Source organism: Hyperoodon ampullatus, assembly GCF_949752795.1.
Source record: "Hyperoodon ampullatus genome assembly, chromosome: 7".
In the NCBI taxonomy this organism is placed as follows: domain Eukaryota; kingdom Metazoa; phylum Chordata; class Mammalia; order Artiodactyla; family Ziphiidae; genus Hyperoodon; species Hyperoodon ampullatus.
Window position 1 is genome coordinate 77,028,721 of NC_136920.1, and position 16,129 is coordinate 77,044,849.

At 43.7% G+C, this 16,129-nt stretch overlaps 1 long non-coding RNA gene and 2 pseudogenes across 3 annotated transcripts in view; 1 reads left to right on the forward strand and 2 right to left on the reverse strand.

Moving 5' to 3' along the window:
• The window catches only part of LOC307055613 (centrosomal protein of 78 kDa-like), a 591,539-nt pseudogene that overhangs the window by 231,446 nt on the left and 343,964 nt on the right, over positions 1-16,129 (forward strand). The gene's annotated exons all lie outside the window — the stretch shown is intronic.
• The window catches only part of LOC307056583 (centrosomal protein of 78 kDa-like), a 170,850-nt pseudogene that overhangs the window by 44,615 nt on the left and 110,106 nt on the right, over positions 1-16,129 (reverse strand). The window lies entirely within an intron of this gene.
• LOC307056541 lies at positions 1,588-9,239 on the reverse strand. The gene is made up of 4 exons (XR_013811023.1): positions 9,029-9,239; positions 7,868-8,722; positions 6,937-7,170; positions 1,588-2,040 (listed from the first exon to the last, which is right to left on the reverse strand). It is a non-coding gene; the product is annotated as an uncharacterized lncRNA (long non-coding RNA).

Genomic DNA, 16,129 nt, shown 5'->3' on the forward strand with positions numbered 1-16,129 from the left:
TGCAGGGGACACGGGTTCGTGCCCCGGTCCGGGAAGATCCCACATTCCGCGGAGCGGCTGGGCCCGTGAGCCATGGCCGCCGAGCCTGCGCGTCCGGAGCCTGTGCTCCGCCATGGGAGAGGCCACAACAGTGAGAGGCCCGCGTACCACAAAAAATAAATAAATAGATAAATAAATTTAAAAAAGATAAAAGTCTCTAGTAGAGAAATTTTATCAGAGCCTAGTATTAAGAGCTGTAGAGCCACAAGTTTCCCATGATACAGCCTTAGCAGAGGCTGTTAAGGCAGTGACAGAAAATTTGTACCGTGGGAAATAGCAGAAGAGTTTGCCTACAATTCACGAAAATGATCCCTGCACTTGGCCTGAAGGAAATCAGCAAAATTTGTAACAGCTTGCGTATTTGTATGCGGGACTGAGAATGAATTTAATTTTTTAATTTCTCTGAATTATCACATAAGATTCAGAAGATGCTCTCTCTGCCTAGAAGCCACCCCACTGGGATAACTATGCCTGTGGAGTTCCTTTGCCTATGACTCCTACTTGCTAACAGACTGGCAGCCTGGCCCCAGGGCCTGGTCGCTGCTCCCAGTGCAATGGTGGATATGGTGTCAACGCTTGCAAAATCAAAGCCCCTTACATCCTCTCCATGCCTCTGTCCCACCCCCCACCCCACTCACCATTGATGTTCAGGAAGGGGAAGGTGACCTGGATGGGAACGTGGTGCTGTGACTGGTCCAGCTCATCTTCCTCATCTTCTTCATCCACATCATTATCTTTCTCATCCCAAGGAGCAGATCCAGTGGATCCTACCTGAGAAACACACACACACACACACAAAGGTCAAAAGTGAGGCGCTCACGTTGCACTGTCATCCCTGCAGCTGACCCACTGTTCAAGCTAGGCACTGCCAGCACACAGGTTCCTTGGGTTCAGTGTGCACCCTCAATGCCAAAGAGTGGGAACCAAGGGTGTTCACCCCACTCCCAGCTCCTCCTACGGAGCCCCAGTGCAAGCTCTCATCCCCTCCCCTATCCAGGAGCTGCAGACCCTACTCCCTTCTCCTAGCAATCTTTTAATTCCTACTCTAAACCCCTTGCTACACATTCGCATCCCTTCTAAGGACCCAAGGAGCACAGCTTCTCTCCTTTATAAGCTTACTGTGAAGACAGACCCTTCCCTCATGGCAGAGCCTCACTAGATTCACTGGAGGTCAAGTCTAAATTATCTGGCTCTTAGTCGGAACTGGCTAAACATTGAGTAAATATAGGGATCAGGTGGTATTCTCCTAGGAAAAATACCATACAAATTAAATGATCACTTACCCATCATTTATAAAGAGAACTTAACAGCCTTCATAATGTCACGTCAATTGATTCTTAGAACAGCCTTTGAAATACGCAGGAAAGATGAGAACCCAGATTTTATAGTGGAAGAAGCTGAGGCTCAAAACGTTGAATGACTTGATTCAATGTCCCACAAGTAGTGAAATGGAAAGACCGAGGTTTATAACTCAGACCTTCTAAGTTTTAAGCCCTCCTTCTTCTAAACTACCTGGCCTCTCTTCTCAGTGTTGAGTCCCAAGAGAAGTTATTTTTTATAGAACTCAATACCCCCTCTTCTTTCTAATGCTTTACTGTTCCACTGGGTGGGCAGGAAGACAGTGCTGAGTTTATATCTTTTGTTCTCTGGGTTCTTTCTAGGGACAGCATTTCTTGCTTTATTTACCAGTCTTCAACTTTGTAAGCGAGGCGACTTTCAAGTCGACTATCGCTTTAAGGGTCCGGCCCGGAACCTGGCACACTGTCCACCTTCTCCCCAGCAGCTGGGGCCTCACCTGGGTTAATGATAGAGCCCTGGGGCTGGGGGATGTCACACACTTGATATATCTTCACTGGGTTCATGGGCACCTCCTTGGTGCCGTCGTACATCAGGTTGAATTCCCTGCTCTTGTTGAGCGCACAGCGGAGCTGGGCCTTCCATTTAGCTGCGTCGGGGTCGTCCACCCCTTCCTGGTACTTCCCCTGTCTCCACAGCCCAGGCCTGAGGGATAGGAAACTGCAGTGAGTGCCTGCTTGTTGCCCAGAAACACTGGAAAGTGTGCCCGCCCTCCCTCATACAGACACAGATACACACAGCCCTGCCTGACCGCCCCATCACCCCAACTCCAATTTACAGAGACTGCAGCAGAAAACACCACGCTGGGGACCAGGCAAGGCAGGGCCTGAGACAAATTAAGCCAAATGCAAATACAGTATTTTAAAAAGAGGAGCCTCATCTCAAGTGCTTGTGCCAGCATCATCTATCAAGACTACAATGGCCTTAATGAAGGGTTGAAAATAAAGAAAAATCTGGAACAAGTATACACCAAAATACTAATGGTAGCTTTTGGATAGCAAGATTTCAGGTAATTTTGTTTTGTTTTGCTTGCCTTATTTGTTTTTCACATGAATTGCTTATATAATAAGAAGAGAAAGGGAGGTGGCGTATGATATGAAGAATTTAGGCTTGCTGTTCCCTCTCCCTTCAGTCTTTAATCTGATGCACAAATAACTGTTGAAACCAAGTACCTTTAGGAGTAGCAGCCCATAGGAGGGCAGGAAGCATGCTCTGGGGGTTCAGCTTGCCTCAGTGCGAGGCTGAGGGCCTCAAGTCCTAATAAACTCACACCACCTGCCTTTCCCTGCTTCCTCAAACTCCCACATTGGGAACATTTTGCTGGGGACACCAGTGGCTGGTGGCCTGGGCCAAGACCAGTGTGGCCCCGCCTCTCTGGTTTTCAATTTCCAGGTCTAAAAGGCATTTATGTGTCTGTTCACGGGATATCAGCCCTCCCCCACTGTTAACGTATCTCAGATGTCTACACTTTCTTCAGGGCTGTGACGTACGTGCTGGTGCAGAAAAGGGGGCTGTCTTTTGCAGAGGACTCAAGATCAAGAGAACGAGATGGACCGGCCAGACCGCTCCCACTTGATGTTAGGAAGATAAGGTGGCCATGTAGTTAGAATTCTGCAGGGGAACATAGCCTATATAGTCTATAGGTTTGCGGATCCACAACTTTTATTTTTTCAGTAATGCCAACCAAGCTCATAAGAGACTGACATAGAATCCAGAATGCCAGTCTACTCGTTTTCAATGGGAGATAAAGCTGGTCAGTGACCAGCATGGTTAAGTCCAATAACCTGGACATAACCATGTATGATCTCAACCAGTAACTCCTGTATCTGGTTTCTAATGACAATTCCAAGAACATAAGACCCACTCAACATTTAAATCCAAATTTTCAGATGACTCCAAAGCTAAGTGGAAATGATTTGATATTGAACTCTAAATTTGCATTATCTAGACTATCTCTTACCCAGTTGGGTAACCCAGAATCGACAGTAAAAGGCTCCTGCTTTCCCCAAAATCACAGGGCATAAAAATGAAAAGCACTGGAAAGGCAAGACCCCCAGTGAATTTGCAAAGCTGCTCTTGTGTCTTTTTCTTTTTGACCTTGAAGCCAGGAGAAATTCTAAAAATACAAATGTATTCATTTTTAAAACTTGACTTTACTGAATATTGTTCAGATCCCCAAGCCTACAAAAATAATTTTATTTTTTTAAAAATGCTCCCTGCCCCAAAGGAGTTTACAATCCCTTAAAGGAGACAGATGAGTCAATAGATCAGAAATACAGATACTATGTGAACACCAGTAAAACTGCCTAATCCATAAAGAGTCGGGGGTAGGTATGGTTGGCCAAGTTTATCAGAATTTATGATTCTAGGGCTGAATCTTGAACATGGGTAGAAGTTAACCAGGTGAGAAGCGTGGGTCACGATACTCTTAGCAGAAGCTTTATGGGCAAAGGCAGAGGCTGAAAAGCACAGTGCTTAGGGGACCTACAAGCAGTTCAGCTTGCGTGGAGGCAGCATGAGATGAAAGTCTGGGCTTGTAAGTAGGAACCATGCCAAGGAGTTTGGACCTGATTCTTAGAACACTGAGAACCACTGAGAGATTTAAGCAGGTTGTGATGTGATCAGATTTAAGTTTTAGAAAGAACCCTCTAGCTGCAGGACTGAAAAGGGTTTGAAGGGAGGCAAGGCATGAAGATAATACATAGTCTCTATATAATCCATATAATAGTGTTACTAGGGTCTGAACTAAGGAGGTGGCAGTAGGGATAGACGATACAGGTAATGAATGAGCTGTTAAAGACGCTGACTTGACAAAGCTTGATGATGAACTGATTCCTTGAAGAAGGTGAGAGAGAAATCAAGGATGATTCCCTGGTTTAGGGTTTGGGAGACTGGGTGGGTGGTGATGCTGGCCACTGAGATAGGAGCAGGTTTAGAAGGATGATTCCCCTTTGGAAATGTCGGATTTCAAATGCCTGTGGAAGGCCTAGGGGAGAATGCCCAGCATGCCCAGGGCACTTTTTTATCCCCACTCACCTCTCACATCACCTGAGGGACTCTCCCTGCCTGCCTCCAGCCTGGAAGAAGGTCCACCAGATTACTGACATCTCTGCCCTGTGGACAAGGACCAATTTCTTTTCATGTCTGTATCCCTGCTCAGGCTTTAGCACACAGTAGGTCAATGTGTATGTGTTGAATTGCCTCAAATTTACAGAAATACACTTCTTGGGGAATGAATAAGTTGCTATTACAGATGGAAGACCAGAAAAACAGCTATGAGCAGAAGGCCAAGGAGACACTGCAGAAAGTGCTGGAGGAGAAAATGCGTGCAGAACAGCAACTGCAGAGAAAACAGGTGTGGGGATGCTCCATAATCCTTTGGGCTGGGAACCCTGGGGCAGTCTGGGTGGCAAGGGAGCCAGCTGCACAACTCCCTGGAACCCCCAAGGCACCACCCTCTCCTCTGATCTCCCTCAGCGGTCCCTGGCCCTGGCCGAGCACAAGTGTGAAGAGTGGAAGAGCCAGTACGAGAGCCACCCCCAGCATGCAACTGTCCCCTACCCTGCCAGCCCAGTAATCATGAATGCCGTCTTCCTTCTCTTTTTTACAATGTGGTACATATGGATTTTTTTAAAATGAGATTTAACCAGCTTTTAAACCTTTCTTCTTTCTAACAATATCAGTACTCTCTGACTCTCCAAATGCGCCTTTTAAAGTTGATTTAATTTATGGAAAAATCACCCTTCATACTTTCCCTTTCTTTTTTAAACCTCCCCATGGTAGTGTAATGTAGTAGAAGGAGATTTGGCCTGGGAGTTTGGACACCAGGGTTCTAGCTGCAGTAACCCACAGTTACACACGTTATATTATTAAAGAAAAAAGTAACTTACAGAAATGTATGAGGCCATTATGCACATACACACAAATATATATTCACTCATATATCCATAAAAAAGTAGTCTGGAAGGTTCTATAAAATGTTAAAGGTGTTCATCCCAGGGTGGAGGAGATATACGTTAACTATATTACCCTCTTAAATTTTTACAGTAAATATATATTACTTTTATAATTTAAAAAGCCAAACTTTTCATTTTTAAAAACCTAAAACATGAAAGAAAACTGGAAAACCAACAAAATTAAAACAATCCCTAAGTCTGAGGCAACGAGTTTTTTATCCGAGTACAAGTGATGAATGAAAATACTAAGAATGGTGTGTGACACCTTAAAGTATAGAAAAAAATACAGTAAGGCAAGTAGGCATTAAGATAATAGAATATAAAAAGTTACCCAGATATATTCAGACAACGGACTACTATTCCAGTAATAAAAAGAAATGAATTACTAATATGAGCTACATGGATGAGTCACAACAACATGAGGAGCCAAAGAAGCCACGTGCAAAAGGGTACTTATTGTATGCTTCCATTCATATGAATTTCTAGGATAGGAGACACTAATACATAGTGAAAGAAAGCATGTCAGTGGTTGCCTGATGCCAGGCCTGGGAAACTGACTGTAAAAGGACAAGAAGGAACTTTTTGCAGGTATCGGAAGTGTTCTGTATCTTGACTTTGGCGATGACAATATAGATATACACATTTGTCAAAACTTATCAAATTACATGCTTAAAATGTGTACACCTTGTGGAATGTAATTCATACTTCAATAAAGTTGATTTTAAAGTTAAATTAAAAAGTCACCTATGGGGACTTCCCTGGTGGCACAGTGGTTAAGAATTCGCCTGCTAATGCAGGGGACGTGGTTTCAAGCCCTAGTCTGGGAAGATCCCACATGCCGCCGAGCAACTAAGCCCGTGCGCCACAACTACAGAGCCTGTGCTCTAGAGCCCGTGAGCCACAACTACTGAGCCCGTGTGCCACAACTACCGAAGCCCACGTGCCTAGAGCCCATGCTCCACAACAAGAGAAGCCACCACAGTGAGAAGCCGGCGCACTGCAACAAAGACACGATGCAGCCAAAAATAAATAAATTAATAATAATTTTTTTAAAAATGGTCCCCTAGATGTCTGAGTGAGACAGAGTTCCTTTACGCTTTCAATCCCAGCTCTTCTCTGAAGCCCCCCCTCATTCACCCTGGCAGCATGTGACCACTTTGCATCTCTTTAACACCTTATATTTATCGGCTCCATTCAGATTTGATGCTTGAAAAGTTTTGTATATTTTATGTCTATCTTCCATTAAACTTGGTTCCTCTAAGGCAGGAACAATAATCTCTTTCATAAATTGAGACCATTACAAAAACAGAATTATGTTCCCTTTCCTCCCAATCAGGGGAATTTGAAGTAGGATTGATGAAATCCTGGAAATCATAAGCAAAAATGTCATTTCTGCATTTTTATGGCCAGAGGGTCCTGTGTTTTCATCAGATTCTTGAAGATATCACAGAGCCCAACAATGTTAAGAATCTCTGCTTTGAATCCATGTGCTTTCACCCAGCTCTGTGGTACGAGGCACCCTGCCCCTGGGGCAATCTGTCTGTGGTCCCTGCAAAGATGATAAACCCACATCAAAGACACTCACTCTTCTGCATGTCAGTAGACTCTACTGCCATCTCTTCCTCCACAATGATGTCACTATCGCCATCTTCAAGATTCATTTCTGTCTCATCTATAACACTGTCTTCTTCCTCTTCCTCCTCCTCATCTTCCTTGGAGACATCCTTTAATGTGGCAAGTAGTCTGTTGTAACCAGAAACTTGTTCTGGTTCACTCTATGCTTCACTTTCAGAACTTGAAGTATCTATAAACTCTCTGACTGAAAGGAAAGTGGGGATTTTAAAAACAAAAATTATACTGTTCTTATTGCTACCCCACGACTACCATCAAGCCCACAGTGGAACCAAGTTCAGACTTTTCTAAATAAAAACTAGCTTTTCTGCAAATATGCAATCCTATCTATTCAACCAAACCTAGCACCAAATTTGTTTAAAACAGCGAATCTAGCTATGATTCTAGAAGCGCTTCCTCTTCTTTGAACTGCTAATGTTCCACATGGGAAGACAGCAAACTAAACACATGGAGCTTTAGGCTATAAGGCGATCTAACCTATGTGTCAGACATTTGGCACCTTTAAAGGAGCAATAGGAAAACTTACAACAAAAAAGTGTACTTTATTTCTGAGTCTGTGGTAATGAAATAAGACCTTTGATGATTTTGCACTCTATTTTATGTTAAGCAAACATGACATTCCCTCTTAGGATTCACCAAGAGCCCTCTGGTAAGCCTCCTTAACAGGTTCTAACAGGCTAATCTCTCAGGACAGTTTCATACTCTATTAGTTATCACAATGGCATTTTAACAGACATTTGCACTTAAAACTAAGCAATATTACTAAAATATAGCTTACATCTAAAATCAAAGAGGGTGGAAATGTAGCCAAACTTTATTACCATATATAACCTTAAAAGTAACAGTCCAGAATCTACTATCATAAAGGAGGTATAAAGCATTACCAGTTGACAAGTCTGTGGTTTTGCTTCCTTTCTGGAAACCCTGAGAAGAAACAGGCAATGTTAAACTTTAACTACTAGTATGTAGCAATTAGGAAAAGTCTAATGATACAACTTTAAATGAACATGGCAGACTATACCGTTATAAATACATTATATCTATTGTCAAGTAAAAACTCCATATGCATTTGGACAGGTTTTGGAAGGATATGCCAAATAGATAATAAGAGACGAATGAAAAAGTCTAACAAGACCACATGACAAATACTACAGTCACACAGTAACAGGCTCTCATCCAAAAGATGGGAAATTTTGGCAAATAAAAGCCCTCGGGGTTCACCTTTTCTAGCAAATTTCTTAAGTAGACTATCCCTCTAACTGTTGATAAAGCAGCCCAAAGGGGTGGGATGAGCACTAAGATCATAACTGAGAGTCTGGACACTTATAGAGGAACCCACAACTACCCAAACATTAGTTTCCTCATGGTCATTGAATAGATAGGTGATGTCGAGGGTCCCAAGCAATTCTTTTTTTATTTGTTTTAACTTATTTAATTTATTTATTTTTGCCTGCTATGGGTCTTCGTTGCTGCGCCCGGGCTTTCTCTAGTTGCGGCGAGAGGTGGCTTCTCTTGTTGCGGAGCAGGGGCTCTAGGCTCGCGGGCATCAGTAGTTGCACCACCCTGGCTCAGTAGTTGTGGCTCGCGGGCTCGAGAGTGCAGGCTCAATAGTTGTGGCGCACGGGCTTACTTGCACCGCGGCATGTGGGATCTTCCCGGACCAGGGCTCGAAGCCCTGTCCCCTCCGTTGGCAGGCGGATTCTTAACCACTGCGCCACCAGGAAAGCCCCCAAGCAATTCTTTAAAAACATATAAAATGAACACAAGCTTATAAAATCTCTGCCCAGTCGCCACACAGGAGGCGTGCCGTCTAGCATAAAACTACAGGCTCAACAAAGGGTAGGAAGATCGGCGAAGAACCCCATCTCAGGTGGGAAGCCGCCAGGATCCCTGGGCGAGCTAGGCCGGCGCCGGGGCAGCGTGGGACGCGGCGGGAGCCGCCCTGTCACTACCCCCGGGGCACCGGCGGACCAAACGCGGGGACACGCGGGCTCCCACCGGGAAAGGACGCCGGCAGCGCCGGTCCCAGCCTTGCCTCTCCATACCTGTCATAGAAGGGATGCTCCTCGCCGAAATCCCTTAGATGCTTCTTCTGCTTTTTAGTTAGGGAGTTGAGCAGCTGGCTCCGGCTCCGGCTCCGGCTCCGGCTCCGGCTCCGGCTCCGGCTCCCGCGTTTGCCCATGGGGAAGACGTCAAGTCAGCCAACCTCCAAGAATCGCGTTTTTCACCTGGCAGTCGTCTCGTCAACCCACTCACGCGGGATTGCCAACGGCGCTTTACGGCGGAAGCAGGGTGCCATAAAGCAGACCCGCTTTACGTCGCGCTTGTACGACAGGCGTTAGAACTTCCTGTTTCCCATTCCGCCCCCTAGCGAGGCTCTTTGGAAGCACGTGCACGCATGCGCAGCTTTTCTCTGAGCCCCGTAAGGAAGGCAGGCAGGGAGGCTTCGGGCTTCCCCAGGTGGGTAAATGGGTGGGTGTACTTTGTGCGTCTGTTTTGGCTGTGAGAATCAGCCTGCATAAACGTGTAGTAACTGAGATGGTTGAATGCAGTGCCTTTCTATTACGCCATAATACAAATACCAACTAACATTTAAGGCTGCCGGTGCATCTCATTTCATCCTCACAACAGTACACAAATAGGCCTTGTTAATAAGCCTGATACTGGAGATGAGAAAGCTGATGCTTACAAAAGGTTACATACACACTAGCAAGAGAGGAGATGGAAACCTAATTCTCTCTGATGCGACCACAGGCTTTTCCCACTAGGATCTGCCACATGCGTGTGCTATGTGAAGAATGAGGACGCAAGGCTGAGATTCCCGCCCTTACCCTACCCCCTCATTTTCTGAAAGTATTGCAAGGGCCCTTGGTAACACATCTGTTCTGGCATTTTTCATGTTATAAAAGCAAAAACACATCCAGAGAGGTAAAGTGACTTTCCTAAATCACCCGGAGAGTCGATGTTAGAGAAAGCAGTAAAAATAAAGTGTCTCAAAACTGAATTGGGGCAAATTGGGATGGAAAACTTTTAAAGGGTAAGTCACTTTTCTATATCTGGATCGTGGTGGTGGTTACACCTTGTATACAATTACCAAAATTAATCAAACTGTACCTTTAAAATTGGTACATTTTAATGCAAGTAAATAATAACCTCAATAAATAAAGAGGGAAAAAACAGCGCAACTGGACTTAATACTCTAGAGACAGGCAGAGTGTGCAGGGATACTTAAAAACCACAGGATAGTGCTTCCCTGGTGGCGCAGTGGTTGGGAGTCTGCCTGCCGATGCAGGGGACACGGGTTCGTGCCCCAGGTCTGGGAAGATCCCACATGCCGCGGAGCGGCTAAGCCCGTGAGCCTGCGCGTCCGGAGCCTGGGCTCCGCAACGGGAGAGGCCACGACAGTGAGAGGCCCGCGTACCGCAAAAAAAAAACAAAACAAAAACCACAGGATAAACACAGAGACACTTTGTTTCTAATAGTAACTTACAATGTCAATCATAAACCACAGAATTCACCTGAATATGTAAGGTAAAATAGGAGCCATCAAAGATAGTGTTCACTGCCTCTGCTATTAGAGGAGCGTCTGTGAGAGAATTGGACCTTTCTCCAATACCATGTCACACCTATAGAAGTCGCACTACAACTATTCAAATCCTAGTTTTGTCCTTCTGGGGACCATCTACTCCTAATTAGATTCTGGGAGCTTAGGGTGGGGAGGGAGGCAAGGGGAGGGAGGATCAAGAAAATATGCAAACAGCAGGTGGTGCCAGCAGACGGCCCAGCCAAGGAACCCAGAAACAAACACACATCTGACTTCTGTCTCATTGCCACATAAAAAGTACAGTCACTTACGTAAACAAAAGGCTGCTTGCAAATCTCATCATACATACTAAGGCACTAACCACAGTATAACCTGGCTATGACAATAAAGTCATACAATGGTTTTTCTCCTCCCACCCTATTCCAAGTGCCCCAGCTTCCCTCCCCAGAGGCAACCAGTTTCTTGGTGTTCTTCCAGAGATCTGCTATAAAAAGCTATACTCTTGAGCACTTGATGTGACTCTTTACTCTCTCCTGCTTTCCATGTCATTGTAGTCCTATGGACAGGTCTAGACTGTTCCCAGGTTCAGACACAACTGTGCCCTAGCTCCACCCAAGTGCTCTCATCATTGGCTCACTAAGCCCGCTTCTGAAAATATTTATATTAGCCTTTGACAACATAAAAGGGGATGCTTTGTGAAATTTTAACCTGAGGGTTCGCAATTTAAACATATTTTTCATGCCTCCACTGAAAGTTCTCTTAGTAAAACCCACACAAAGAAGATGCATGTGCCAACTAGTGAAGGCCCTGGGAAAATTGTAATAAAGGCAAAATTTGTTCTTCCCTTTCTTCTTCTCACGCTCAGCCCTTCCTTTTCCCTCCTGCAGGGTTTTCTTTGCCCTTTGCCCTCAGGGACTCAGTATTTTCAGGGGTAAAAACAATCCAGGAAATAATCTTTTATACTAGTTTGTAAAGAGAGGCTGATGAATTAATGTTACTTGGGTATTTTCAATTCGGGGAGACTCCCTAGGATAACGATCTCAAGGGGTGGGAGGGGGTGGCTGTCCCTTAAGACAAGATGGTCAGAATATTCAGAGAAGTGTTAGTTTCTCTTTATTAAAAACTTTTTCTTTGGAAAATTTCAAGTATATACAAAAGTAGACAAAACAGTATAATACACTCCCATGTTCCCATCCCTCGGCTTCAATGCAAGGTATGCCCACCCACTACCCCTAACTCCCGCCCCTGCATTATTTTTGAAGCAAATCCCAGACATTGTATTATTTTATCTGTAAATATTTATTTCTAAATATCTAAAAGATAAGGGTTCTTTCTTTAACATAGCTACAATGGCACTATTTCACCTAAAAAAAAGATGATAACAATTATTTAATATCATCATGTAACCAGTCAGTATTCAGATTTCTGCTTGTCTCATAAATGTCGTCTTTTTTTTTTTTTTACACTGTTAGTTGAACATGTTCTGCTGTTCTCTGTGTTTCTCGCGAATACATTGTGGGATTTAGAACTTTGATCAGACTTCATTATAACTGATATTTTATACTTCCATCAGGAGGCGTATACCGTCTGGTTGCCTTTCATTTTGTGATGTTACCAGTCATTGGTAGTCAATGTCTAAATTCGTTAATTCATTAGAGGTCACATTCTAATTCTATCATGAGGTGATATTCTAATTCTATCATTTCTTCTTCACTTACTTGCTGGACTATTTCTATGAAAGCAAGCTTTTCCTTCCCCTAAATTTTGCTTACCCAGTGGTACTGTTTGTATAGGAAAAGCAGAAGAAATGCTTGATTCTCTCCTTTCATTTACTAATTTTCAACACAAGGAGTCAATTCACTGGATCTTCTAATGTTGACCAATCAAGTTTTTTTTTTAATTTTCAGTATCATTATGAACTCATGGAATTATACAAATTGATGTGTTTTAGTCCCTTGCAAATATTACGGTGTACATGATTAGAAAGAGCTTATTTGACATATAGTGATGTATTTGAAAAGACAAACTATGTCCTAATACAAACCACAGAAAGTAAACAGGAGTCTATCTGAGATTCTCAACAGAGCAGGAATGGGAAGGTGGGGAAGGAGCACAATTTGAGGATACAGATCAGATGCTGGGGAAGTTTGAGTTTTGAAATTTATGTGATAATATAAGTGGTAACAAGGGCACATGTGTTCAAGATATGTTGACAGGGAGCCATAAATAATCCAAAGGTATGACTCTCTAATTATGAAAGCTCCGACACCTCAGCTACTGATTTGGGAAGATTCTGGGGAAGGTGTGTGTGCACCCACACATCTGTCTCCTCCTAGATGCCTCAAATCAGACAGTCTCCTCCACCACATGTATGCATACATGTCTGTATACACCCCAAAGCCATCCAGCCTCTTCCTGAGAGTGCTGGCAGAAATCCATAAATGAATCTATCTCACTTTCCAACCCAGACAATGAAACAGACTTTGGCTTGGGACTTTAGGAGAATTCTCCACTAACGTGTTCAGAATTACTTGTTTCTGACTCTCTTCTTATCCTTGGACCAAGCTGAGCACTGGTAAGTGTTCTCAGAGAAGCAGCTTTCTTTATTCCAAACTTGGATCTGTATAAGAGGAGGAGGAGGAAAAAGAAGGCTCAGTAACTCCATTGGAAGTACGCTGCCCACCTGGGGCCCTCCCTCCAAACTTCTTCCCTTCAGCACCAATCTAACAGTCCACTTCCATCTCCCCTGGCAAAGAAAGTTGTCCCTGGACCTGCAGATAAAAGAGCCAAACAAGAAGTTACAAGTACCATGAATGTGAGGGTTCATAGTCCTGTTTTCAAATATGTTTCCCTGTTGGGACAGAGCAGGGTCCTGATTTTGACTTTGGTCAGCACCAAACTACCTATCCTTTGATTATCTATGGCTATGATATGAGATCGTGGATATGAAAGCTCTCTGAAATTGGACAAGTGCTGTGTGGATGGGAGGGCTTCTCACTGCTATTATCGGCATTTTGTTTCCTCCTGTAAATCATTCTCTCCAGGCCTCAGTCAAGTCCTTGAGGGCAGCAAGGCACAGGCCAGATAGGAACTCCTGTAAGTCAGGAGCTCCTGGCACAGGGCTAGGGTCAGGGTGATCTCCACGAGCAATGGAGAATGTGTTGACTTCAGAAAAATGAGTTATCTGGGGGCACAGGATCACTGGGGGTCAGTGAGACAAAAAACTGGACTTCTGTTCAGTAAGACTGATTGACCAAATGTGTTTTATCGTGTCTCCCTCCCCAGGCCATTCCAGTAAAATGACAGTGAAGGAATAAAAAAAAAAAAGATTTTAACCCACAAGGGTAAAAGAGGACAAAAGCACAGGCGGGGAGATAAGATGGATGAAAGATTTCAACAGTAAATATTAGGAGGTGAAATATTATGTTAACAAAAATAAGGAGTGGGGAGGGCTGATATTTTGATTAGAAAGCTTTCAGTACTATTTAATTTTTAAAGCAGATATATATAAAATTTAAGAAAAATATTATTATAAGTATTTTTTTTTAAAAGAAAGAAGCAAGAGCACCTGGGACTCAGGAGAGACCTGGGTGTCAGATCTTTCTTTGGTACTTGGTGACAGCAGAGCTTGTCACCGTCTCTGTCTGAGCCTGAGCCCTTTTATCTGAAGGAGCTGAACAAATCCCACAATCACCTTCTAGTTCTAACAATTCCTAGTTCTACAAGTAACTTATAGAGGCAGCGCTGACGTCCTCAGAAAAACAACCTGTGCTTTGGAATTAGTCAAAAGTTGTCTCAGATTTCCCCTCTTTCAATTCCTAGCTGTGTGAGCTGGCTGGGCCTCAGTTTACTCAACTCATGCATGAGGATACTGCCTATTTCTCAGGACTGACAGAAGGATTAAATGAAATAAGTAAAGCAACAAATAAGTAAAGCAGCAATGAGACACAAGCATCATTCCTTCATTCATCCTTCAGTAAATATTTATTCAGCGCCTCTTATATGCCAGACAAAATCCCTGCCCTTGTGAAACTTACTGCCTCCTACTGTTTTCTTTTATTCCTACTGAAGCCCTCTGTTTAAACCTTCCCATGTGTATCCTTCTACTATTGTGGCCCCATCCTATCCCCTACCCTAATCTATCCTAAGCCCCTTTGTGAGCTCTGATCGGTTTACTCTTCTGGTCAAAAACATTCTGTGATTTCCCAATGTTTATTGAATCAAGAAACTTGATTCACTCATCCAACAAATGTTTATTGCATGTCTACGATGGGTCAGGCTCTGTTCTAGGTGCTGGGGATACAGCAGTGAGCATGAGAAACAGATAAAAACTTCTGCTCTTATAGTGCTTATATTCTAGTGGGGGAGATAGACAATAACCAAGATAAACAAGTATGATAAGTAAAGCATGTTAGTTGGTGATAAGTTCTAAGAGCAATAAGGCAACAGGTCAGGAAGTGGAGGGGGCGAGGGAGAAGTAAAATTTTAGATAGACTAACCAGCAAGAAGAAGACATCCAAGTAAAGATCTAAGAAAATGAAGGAGGGAACCCTGGGGATAGCAGAGGGAATATGGGTCCAGAAAGAGAGGCTGGCAAGTGCAAAGGCCCTGAGGTAAGAGCACACTTTAAAGGATGAGCAGGGAGGTCAGAATGAGGCCCAGTGTCTGGCAGAGTGAGGAGAGAGGGGAGACGGTTGGGATGTGAGATCTGAGATCTAATAGCTGCAGCTTTTACTCTGATAGAGATAGGGGGCCACTAGGGGTTTTGAGCAGAAAAGTGACGTGGGGTGACTTGTTTTGCAGGATCACTCTGGCTGCTGTGTTTAAAATAAAGAGAAAGGAGAAAATGGCCAAGCAGGGAGATGAGTTGGAAGGCCCCTTGCTGGCCCTCTTCTGTTTGTCCAATCACATCTCTTACTATTCTGCTACCTACCCTGTAGCCCTAACAGACTCTTCTTCCCTGAACACACTTTGCAGCGGCTGACCTATCATCCTTGATGAAGTGGCCTCCACTTCGAATAATAATAACAACTGGAATAATAGCTGCTACTTATCCAGCATCAATAATTCCATTCAATTTTTTAAAAAGTATTGTCTAATTTCACTTACAGACATTATTTCATTTAATGTTTATATTTTGTCCCCACTTATTGGGAAAGCTGAGGCTTTTTACAAGTTGCCACCAATTGGAAGGTCCCTGGGCCCAACCATAAGATAAAGAACACTTGATTCCCTTTTGGTCTCAAGTGGACCATTTGCATCTTTATGGGTCTCCAGACCATGTGACCCTCTGGGCATTTCCTCACAGGAAGCCTGCACAAAGGGAGAGGGAGGTGTTTAGGATGATCCTTAAATGTCAATATTAATTATCTGGATAGAAAAACAGAAACAAAGGACATTTTAGGCAAAGAAAATAGCACTGCACAGGTTCAGAGGTACCACATGGGAGGGTCAGGAAACTGCAGTTTACTGGTGTGTAGCATTTATAGGGATGCATTAGGCAGGAAACAGATCTGGAAGGCCTTGAATGGAATGTCGTATCAAAGAGCTAGGCTTTCTCCTATTTACAGTGAGGGAACATTGAAGGGTTTTAGGTAAACAA